Below are 10,528 nucleotides of genomic sequence, written 5' to 3' on the forward strand. Positions count from 1 at the left end.
TCAGTACATAAAACTGGTAATAATGGTATTGATTGAATTTGGCAACATTCTACTCAAAACTCACACACTAAGCATTCTGTGGTACTTGTACAGTTTGTGCCCTCTTATTTTTGCATGAACATGCAGCTTATTTCATCAAAATTAAATACAGCATGTTATGTCAAATTTTATAATATAAAATTTGAATGCTTGATAATGTAAAATGTTCCATAAATAGCAGTTGTCTATGTGTACATCTGTTTTGTCATCGGGTACCATAATGGCTTTATTTTTAGCACTTAGAGTCTATATCTCTATTAGACTAATTTGTCTCCAATTAAATTTGCTTGACGGTTAATCTCTTCAAAACTCTTCAAACCTATCAATTATTCTTGAATTAGTGAATGCATTTCCATGCTCTATACTACTTTGATAAGTTGGTGTAGTTGTGTGCATATTTCATCGGGAGAAAATGTTTTAACTGTGTTTTATTTTCAGACAAGAACTATTTATACAAACATGGGGACTGTGAAAAGAAAATTCTATAGTGAATTGTGAAAAGTGGACATATTTCTAAATTCATTCCACTGCCTTTATCCAAACTTAAGAATTACAGACATTTGTTATCCCTTCAGCAAGACATACCCGCTGCACAATGATATGTTCATTTCGTAATTTGGTTGCTGGCCACCAAGTGCTCCTTAGTTTTTAAATACATTTTGAGATTTACTGGACACTTGAAGAAATTAGTTCCTGTTTAAGACTATCCCAACTTTATTTTTACTGTCAGTTTCGCTTTGTTTCTATGTTGTTTTATGTCTTTGTTAGATAATTGTACATTGTGTGATATGTGAAAAAACACAATTTTGGATGAACTTTGTGTTACATGTACATTGTTTTCATTATATAGACTGCTTGAGAATAGTGCGTTCCTGAGTGATTTTGAACATGCTACAGTGAAAAGTGAGAATGTGGACCATGGAAACACCAGCTAGAGGTTTTATGGACTATAAACGTCTGTTGTTGTGTTAAGATTAAATGCAGCCCAAAGTACCGAGTAAAATTACTGGATTGCAATAAGAAAAATCTCATTTTTCGTCTTTCCTATATACCCCCATTTCCTTTCTTTTTAAAAGAAAATCAAAGGAAGATACCGAGTTTCAGAGATAGTTTTGAAATCAGGTATTTTACCGTTCATACCCTTCAGTAGAAATGATTTTTGATTAAGCACTTAGCAATATGATTGATTGACAGTTTGAGAAAATACCCTGCATGTCAGCACTGGATATTTGAATTGGAAAAATGTCATTTTTATTAGACACATTGTAAAAAGCATGCATTCTCCAATACTGCTGTTACTCTTCCACTTCCTTGTGTCATACGCTTGCTACTTGTAACTTTTTATATAAAGATATATAAAAATGTATAATAATTTCCTAACTTGAGTTAAGAGAAATGCTTTCGTCTATTAGAGTGATAAAAACTGACTTACGTAAGTACACACTTTATATCTACTCTTTCCACACTTTAGGCTACAGGATGTCCTTTAGTATTAAGACATACTTCTTCAAAATTTGATTTCTAAAACTTTATGGAGTACTCCGTCCACAAGGCTGTCAGAAAGAGTTAAATTACCTGGGGTCAATAGGATTTCTACATTACATCAAAAGTGTCTGATATACTGCAGCAACTGGGAGCATTTTCAGGATTGGCATACTGTCCTCTTTACAACTAATTTTATCAGAAGAGTTTAAGAAAGTGGACATTGTACCACTCTCAAGCACATTTAAAAGTGCCACGTTTTTGTGCTAATCTGAATGACGTAGCTGGTGAACTAGTCACCAGTAGCTTGGTCAGCAGGCAAATCCAGCCTGCAAGAAAGGGAGCCAGTATTCAAATTACCATGTTATTGTCTGACCCACAGAATGTATTTTCAACATAAACATATAACCTCAATATGAGATGTCTAACTAAAGCAAGCGCCACCGAGACCAAGACAGCCTCTCCTCTTCTAAGGTTTAGGTTTTGCCCAGAATTCTCGATGCATGGAATAGCCCACACCTAAAGAAAAAGAATGCTAGTTAAGCATTTAAATATTTTTTTCAGTATTAGAAAATTAAAAACAGTTCATAAAGTAGTTAAAAGTAGCACCCTTGCTGGTGTACGATACTTACAAGGGGACCAAGGCCCTCACTCTTGCTTTCTTAAACAATTCAAATTTCTAAAATTCTTTTTACACACTTTCCCAAGTATCTCAAGGCCAGAATGACTAGCTCAGACTGCTAAAATGTCAATATTTATCTGGCAACTTTAAAAGGAGTTACTCTTGCTGTATAATACCAGATAAAGTCAATTAATTATAAAGCCCATAAAAGCATGTAATATCTTTTCCACCTTCAAAAACTCAATAAAACAGGAATCATGTCTCTCCCAGATGTTGGATCTTATTACCAATCCTATTTACATATCTAGACTCTTCAACAAAATTATAAACTCAGTGAAAGACAGTACTCTCTTTTCTTTCTTTCTTTAAAACCTTAGTAAGATTTTACCATAGACAGTAAAACTATGTCACTGCTTGAACTATTTTTATTAATTCAGTTTTTATGTGAAAATGAATATAAGTGATATTTGCAAACTGCTTCAAAGTCAGCTAAAAGTATCTATCTTGTTTTATTTACAAAGAAATCCATTAATGGGGAACCACAAATTTGAGATATCCTGTAGGAACATACCCAGAGTCATTGCTCCCACAACAAAGCCTTGGGCTGCCACGCGCATGTGGATCGGGTGAATAGACACTTTAGTATTGCCCCTGCTCTTCAATTTATATAATCCATATGCAACGATTGCTGCAAAACCTGCCATTCCTGTAAAACAGACAGTCACAAGATGTCAGATGCATGGGGGCAGGGAATCAAGATGATTTTATCATCAATCAATGTTCTATTTTTTTTATAAGGATGCTTTAGGAGACCATTAACCAGCTAACATACAAATTGAGTTCTTATTTTTTCCCCCTCAGAACTAAAAATCCACAATTGGAAGCAAACAGTAGCAGATCCAGAAAGCTAAGATCATCTTTAAAATGTGGGCTTGTGAAGCCAGTAACTAAATTCCTTTAAGCGTGCCAGGGAAGCTCTTCTCTGTCCTACTTCCATCCCCAAAGGCAATCAGTTAATGTGGTACAGACTGTAATAAACCATGACTGTGAGTATAACAGAAAAAAAAACTTTATGGAATATATTCTCCTTTTAGAATAGGAAAGTCTTTTTTAAGTGCTTTAAAATCACAAGCCCTTTTATGACCCAAATAACACAATTCTGAGTTGTCCTTATACTCAGGCACATATATGATTCCTGAAAGCTTACTAATCATGGTGTGTTTAATATAAATAAAGGAAAATAATATTATAATTAATTGCTGTTGAATTACATACTCTATAAAGTTTGATTTAGTGAGTGGGTACTTTTAAAATACGGAATGTGTATTCTCAGAAAATAATTTCTAAACTCAGATTACTGTAAATCTGCTTACCAGCATTTCCCAAATGGCTGAATTCTACAGAATTTTGTCCTACAAACACAAAGCCATCTGGTCTATCACAATGCCAACCTGGTAACTCAAGCAAGCGCCACAAAGCCAATAGATGAGTTATTCACATACATCCCTGTTAGGAATCCAACTTCACATGTGCTACAGAAACAAATAAATGGGAAAGAAAAAATTTTCTGATAGAAAAATTAATTATCATAGCAATTCTGAATCGTCTGTATTGAAAAAATGTCAATCCACAGAATCTGATAAACTGGTAAATAGAAAAAATATATCAAACATTATAAAGAAAGATTATTTTCTGTTGTTTGCTATATATTTTATATACATTATGTTGAAATTTAACCTTTTTTGTTTGACTTGACTAATTCTTTTATTATCATGCCTATTGTCATTCCTTTTACTTCAAAGTTGATGCATCCAGAGACTTTTTAAAGTGATTAGCCATGTTTTATATTACTGTCTCTATTTAGAAATCTTCATAAGACCCTGTACACTTTGAATGAATAATCTCAGAAAGGATGATATACATGTGAACCACTTACTATCCACTGTCCTTTCAGCTGTCCACAGAACTTTCATCTTTCCAGTTCTTCCTAAAGAAGCAGAATGCTTCTGACCTGCTGGTTCACTGCTGAAAGGCTATTTGCACCAGAAATCAAGGACTTAAAAAATAAATCCAACTACATTAAGTATAATGATAAAGATCGATTGCTTACACACATTTAATACACAACAGCTCCATAGGAAAACAAAAATATTGAAATGAAGAATAGGCCTCTTCAGTGGTAATACTGAGAATGTATAACTCAACGTATAATTGGGCATTGCCTAATCAGAAAGCAAGATAGTGATGGCTCTGAGGCCTGGAAGCCTCCTGTTGTCTCTGCCTCAACTCTAGATGCTGGATCTTGAGTGTGTAGGGGCTCCGTGTTGCCTGGGGGTTTCCTGAAGGAAGGTCTTTAAAAGCCAGTATTGAAATCTACCAACACATTAAAAATTCCTGTTTACTGGCTACATCAGACCCTGTCACCTGCATATCAAACTTTGGTTTATATTCAAGTGGAGAGACACATGTAGATATGGCATGAGACATTTCAAGACTTTCAAGATGTTTCAAATAAGTTATTTTAATAAATAGTTATATTTTTTGATAAAGTGAATTCAAATATTACTCACACGAGTGCTTTATTAATCTCATAAGATGCTTTCTGATAGCGTAATTACACACCATGTTAGTTAATTTGAAAATAGCTGGTTTTGTTTCATTTCCCTATGTTTGAATTCACTTTCAAAATCTGGGAGGCATATCATGATTATGTGCAACACCTATGAAACCCTGAATTAAGCTTTTTACTTCTGTCCAAGTGCATTTTAGTTGCCTAATTCAAGGTTGGCATGTTGATTTGGAATTATGGTTTTTGTGTACCTGATTATACACACAAGCCATTTTTATGCATCATATTGGAAGATAGACATGTGTAATATTTGATTTACCATAATTCAATTCCATTTGATTAGATAATTAAAATGTGGCTGTAAACTTAATTGGAGATCAATGTCTTTGGGCTTTTAAAGGAGAACAGACCACATTGTGAAGATGCTGGCTTTTCTGTTTTGCATTATTTTTTCACCAAAATTATTTCAATGACTCCATAAACCCTTATTCTTAGCATTTAATAAAGTTAGGTCTTTGACATTTCTTAAATATTCACTTAATATTGAATCAACTTTTTCTCTATTTTTCATTTAGGAATTTGGCTTTTCCTCAAATTTGATAGCATTTTTAAAATTCCACAAATGGATTTTCCTCAACCTAAGCATATCTTAATAAATAACAAAATATGATGATTCCTATTCCTTAATTAAAGTAATGACAAATTATTTATCTTCTGGTGGTAAAATAAATAATAGCATTTTATCTTCTTTTGAAATTTGTATATTTCAATGATGAAAATGAATCCTGTCAGATTCCAACTCTGGAGGGAGGTTAAATAAATAAAATCATGAAAATATTCTGAATGCGAAATGCATATGATTTGAGTCTCAGTTTTGTCCAACTTCGCTGAAGCGAGTTAGTTTCTGTATCATGCCTACCTGTGCATTCTTCTTCCTTTGGCTCATTTTTGGGATCATACTCATGGCCCAGAGGGTCCATCCAAAAAATTGTCAAATAGATAAAATAATTTTTAAAATCAGACTTGAATTAATTATCAGTTTCTTATCCATTTAATTAATAATTCCCGTTGCTCTCTTAAAGGTGGAATTAAGTAGCAGAATAAAATATATTATTAAAATAGCCAGAAATGGGTTTTTATAAATAATCTTGTTCAACAAATCAGAGCGCTTTGCTAATATAGAATTATCCTGATTAATTCTATTAATGAGTTTGTTTAAATTGTACTACGGATTTCTTAACTGAATTTTATTATTCAGATAAACCCAACAGTGTGATAGAAATAACAAATCTAGGTGACTGACGTCAGGCACTTGTAACATCTCAGCTTTTTTTTTTTATTATGGCCTCTGGTTCTGTACTTTCTTATGTGTTATTAAAGAAGTAAATGCCTTCTTAGTATGCCTTTAATTCCTCAGACTTCAAACTTACTAGGGCTGGTTTCCAGAAGGTTCTTACTCCTGCACTAGTATGATCATAAAGTTAAACCACTTCTTTGCGTCCATAATTGTGCAGCCAACATGTTCCTGTTTATCCCCAACTTCTATCACCTCTCCAAACTCTGAAGCATGTCGTTTTACATTGGTTCATTCTTTGGAAAAAAAAAATTTTTTTGCCCTCTTCTTAATAGACACATATCTAGACACAAAATGTAAAAGTGGTCAAAAACATAGCATATAAATTATTTAAAATAAAATTTTCCTTATTACATCACATTGTAAAATTTGTGCTCTTTATTCGCTTTCTCCTGAGTTAAGTTTAATATCAATAGAGCCAGCGTTTTTCTTGAGCCTGCACAATCTATATACCAGGATTCTTCCTAAGTGCTTTGGGGATGAAAATAAAAGGTGACGCACTAGTGGGAAGCATAATTATGGAGCCTTATAGAAGGAAGCGTTCTTAGCGGAGCTCAATAACGAAAATGAAGCTCAAAATTATTTGCTAAGCTTTCCATCTTGAAAAGCTAATTAGTTGCTTCCTGCTAATCTGGCATGGAAGATGAAATATATTCAACTGTCAAGAGAATACAATACTGAGAATGTTTTATAATAAAGAAGTCAGTAGCATAGATAAGGGGGTAAAATGTATTCTCAGAGAGATCAAGAGATGCTTGATGAATAGTTGTTCTTCTAAGCAGGTCTTGAAGATTGAGAAACATTGTCAGTGGTGGAGCAAGGAGAGATTTCCACCTAGAGAAGTTAGCGCAGAGAGTAGTCTCCCAAGGCCATGTAAATATTTGAGATGGCTGGAGCATAGGATTAGACAAAAGGAATAATAGTCAATATAGTTGGAAGAGCAGGTTGGCGTTTACATCATGATCTCTGAGTGCAGGTAATGCCATCCAAAAGACTTCACGTTTTAGTCAAAAAAGCATTTTAATGTCTCTTAGCAAAGTTGGGCTGAAAAACTATAAGTAGAATCCTCTGACAGCAGTGTATTTGCTAAACTGAGTGAAACTGGAATAAATAAAGGAAATCAAAACAATACAGACACAAGATATTAAAAAAGAATAACCGATGGATTGTTAGATATCCAGAAATATCTGTCTTTCTATTTATTTTCCACCATTTTTTTATTATTTCAAGATCATGGTTGGGTAACTAGCCAAAATACTGAGTGTTGTATGCTAAACACCATTCTGCGAGTTTTTCATGTAAGTATTCCTTTAGTCATCTTAGCAATTATTATTATTATGAATAATAATAATACTTGTTGTTATGGTTGTTTTATTGTTATTCCATTGTACCTATAAGGAAACTGAAGAGAGTTTTGGTAGCTTTTCTAAGATTGCACAATAAAAAATGATACATCCAGGTCTGAACTCAAGCTGATTAACCCCAGAATCAGCCAGCAATCCTACTGCTATGAATACAACTCTTTAATATTCAATATAGTATGTTTCACTGAAATAAGTTGATATGTATTCATAGAAACCCCATACTTCTGTGTTTTCTCATCTGTAAAAATATGTATTATAGCAACTTCTCTCCACCCTATAGCTTTTGAGGACCAAATGACAATGCATTGGAAGATACTTTTTATACCCTATGATACATTATAAATAAATCATTTTTCCTAAGTCATGTGTAAACTTCATTTTATAATGGACATGGGACAAATGTATCACCTATACAGAGCAGTAATGAAAAATAACTTCCAGCCTCCTCTTGTCCACAGTGAAATGTATGACTTCCAGAGTCCACGGATTCTTATTTCACTTGAATGACATTCTTCCCCAGTGCTTAGTTTATTGCATCATCTTATTGAACAGTATTGAACTCCAGAGCTCCTAAGTGATCCCAAAAGCCCTAGTCAAACAGAAATACTAACACTTGACAGAAAATTCTGTTTTTCAATCCCAGACAACTGTTTGGTATACATTTGCATGATAGCCTAATAGTGGGATAAGCAAGGAAATAGATAGGTACGTAGATAACTGCAGTCTCATAACCATAATTATGGTATAAAAATGTGGTGTAATGCAGTGAAAATAGCTTTTCAACAGGACAATTTCAAATTTTAGTTTCACCTCATACTTCTCACTTGCTCTTAAGGACGTAGTTGGAATCCTTTGAGCTTCGCTTCCTTTATCCTTAAAATAGAGAGTCTATACCCAATAATGAAAGTTGCTCTGAAAATCAGAGATGACACCATCCAGAAACAAACAACATGAAATTGGTGGTACCAATATAGGGGCTCTGGTTTTCACATTTGTGTCTTACTAGTTTGTACTCCAGAGTGGGCAAAATGTCTCCTCTATGCCTGACTTTTGTCCATCTGTGAACCAGTCATTGCTGACAGAAGTGGACTTCTCTACCTCCGTGATCAACCCTGGGTTTAGACAACTCGGGAGAAGCCCTCACCTTTCAGAGGTGACATCAGTTTAGGACAGGACCAGATGGAAGGAGCGTAGGGGTTAGTAGGTGGGAGAGAATGAGGTTAGCCTTTGCCTCTTAGCTCTTAGTGTGCCACCACCTGGCATAAATGAGGTTGACACTGGAAAAGACATCAACACAGATATGCTATTAATGATGTGTAACTGAGAACTGCTAATTTCTAGAATTTAAGGATTTGAAAGTAGGCATCAGGAACGAGCAATTTGGGGATCCTTCAAAATAATTGTTAAGTGCATAGTCAATATGGCTCTGCTTAGGTGAGCAAATGAGTACAAAAGTTACATTTAAATAAATAAATACATTCTTCTACTTGTCGCAGAGAAGCGCTGTCCTGACCTGACACGTGGCTTACGTTCCTTAGCCTTTCCTTCTAGAAACTACAGAATTAGGCCAGATTCAAAAGTAAACTTAAAGAAGTGTGGTTTAATAACCATTGTTATGGGCACATTATCTTTCTCCTTTTTTAAAAAAAGTTTAATTTGCAGGTTGTGTTTTCAAAATAAACATACACAAAATACAAGAATGGTAAGTTTTAGAACACACTAATTTAGAATAACATTTAAACAGAATTGCTTGACATACATATCAATTCAGTATACTTACAAACCATGGGTCTCTCTAGATTTTTATATTCTTACATATGCTAACTTTATGAATAAAACTGTCTTTTTTAAAAATCACTCTTTAAGTGGCAGCTTTTCCAAGTAGATCATTCTTGTTAAGATGGATACTATGAACATAGTTTCATACAATATACTCGCCCAACTTTCTGAAAGGACAGTCTTTTTGTGTTAAAAAAAAAAAAGAGTAATGAACTCTTGTTAATTGATAATATTGAAGTATTTTATAAAATATTAATGCACTTGTGAGAAAACGCCTTCTCTCTCTACAAGTACTCCTTTTTTATAGCTAAGGTTTTTCTCCCAGCTATGTTGAGACTTTTATACGATACATATAGATATTTCCTGAGCCTGTGCTCATCCTTTAGTAACTTGTAAACAGGCATCATTTTTTGAAGGACTGTGCTGGTTGGTAAGAAGTTATATCTCATCTTCAAATCGACTCTGCTCTGAATTGGTAGGGCTGGGACTCTGCAAAGGAATCGTTCCCTCTGCCAGCTGATCCCTGTTCAGGTCTCCTAACAGAGGGCAGTAGAGGAGGATACGAAGACAGATGAGGACCTGAAACACTTTTATGTTTGCCTCCTGTTCCTGTCAGCATCCTCTAAGAAACAGAACTTGGATTCACCGGCAGCCTCCAGCCTCCTTCAGCTCTCGGAGACCAAGCCTCCAAGCTCCCCCGCAGAAGCATCTGCACCAGCTTGGCGTGTCCTCCTCAGAGCTCTGAGCCCTGCTATGGAAGGACTCCTTCTGGACTCTAGATTCTGAAAACTTCCATTCATTTCCGTTGTTTCCTCAGTCCGAGAGCAAGCCAGGCTCTGTATGGCTTAATATCGGCCATCTCCTTATTCCCTCTTCATTTTTCCAGTCTTCCAAACCTGTGTAACGGATTCCCAGGATCACAGTCTCTCTGTTGATATATCTACCATGTCTTCTGTTTTCCTGACCCGAGGATTATGATTGATTTTAACTGGAATGTTTTTCCTTGCTAAGGGCGTTTTAAAATTCTTCCCTGAGATTCTTTTACTGAACTTATGACAACTTTGCCTAATTAAATTTCACACAAGAATGAAGTGTTTGGCTAAATTATTTCTGGAATATTAGTTCTATAGCATGAGACATTCAATTCTATATGAGAACAGATATACATGTTTATGATGAGCAAGTGTTCCCTTTCATGGGGTGGGTATTCCTCAGTTCTCCTGGGGATTTAAAAGGGAGAATAACAGCTATATTAAAATGACGGTGAAATGAAAAAGCATCATGGGTCCTCTTTCTAATTTATATTCCTGACCTAAACA

General features: G+C 34.7%; 1 protein-coding gene across 3 annotated transcripts in view; it reads left to right on the plus strand.

The window, feature by feature from the left end:
* NETO1 (neuropilin and tolloid like 1) overlaps positions 1-10,296 on the plus strand; it is a 100,317-nt gene extending 90,021 nt beyond the window's left edge. Inside the window, exon 11 of one of the 3 annotated variants that reach the window (XM_067698847.1) lies at positions 9,689-10,296. The gene's annotated coding sequence lies outside the window, so the exon portion shown is untranslated. Of the gene's footprint in view, positions 1-477; positions 6,425-9,688 lie in introns of those variants that run through there. The other 2 variants (XM_067698845.1, XM_067698844.1) reach the window with 2 other exon arrangements.
* The last annotated feature ends 232 nt before the right edge of the window (positions 10,297-10,528 follow it).

The sequence above is a fragment of the Pseudorca crassidens genome, chromosome 12 (genome assembly GCF_039906515.1).
Source record: "Pseudorca crassidens isolate mPseCra1 chromosome 12, mPseCra1.hap1, whole genome shotgun sequence".
Taxonomy (NCBI): Eukaryota; Metazoa; Chordata; class Mammalia; order Artiodactyla; family Delphinidae; genus Pseudorca; species Pseudorca crassidens.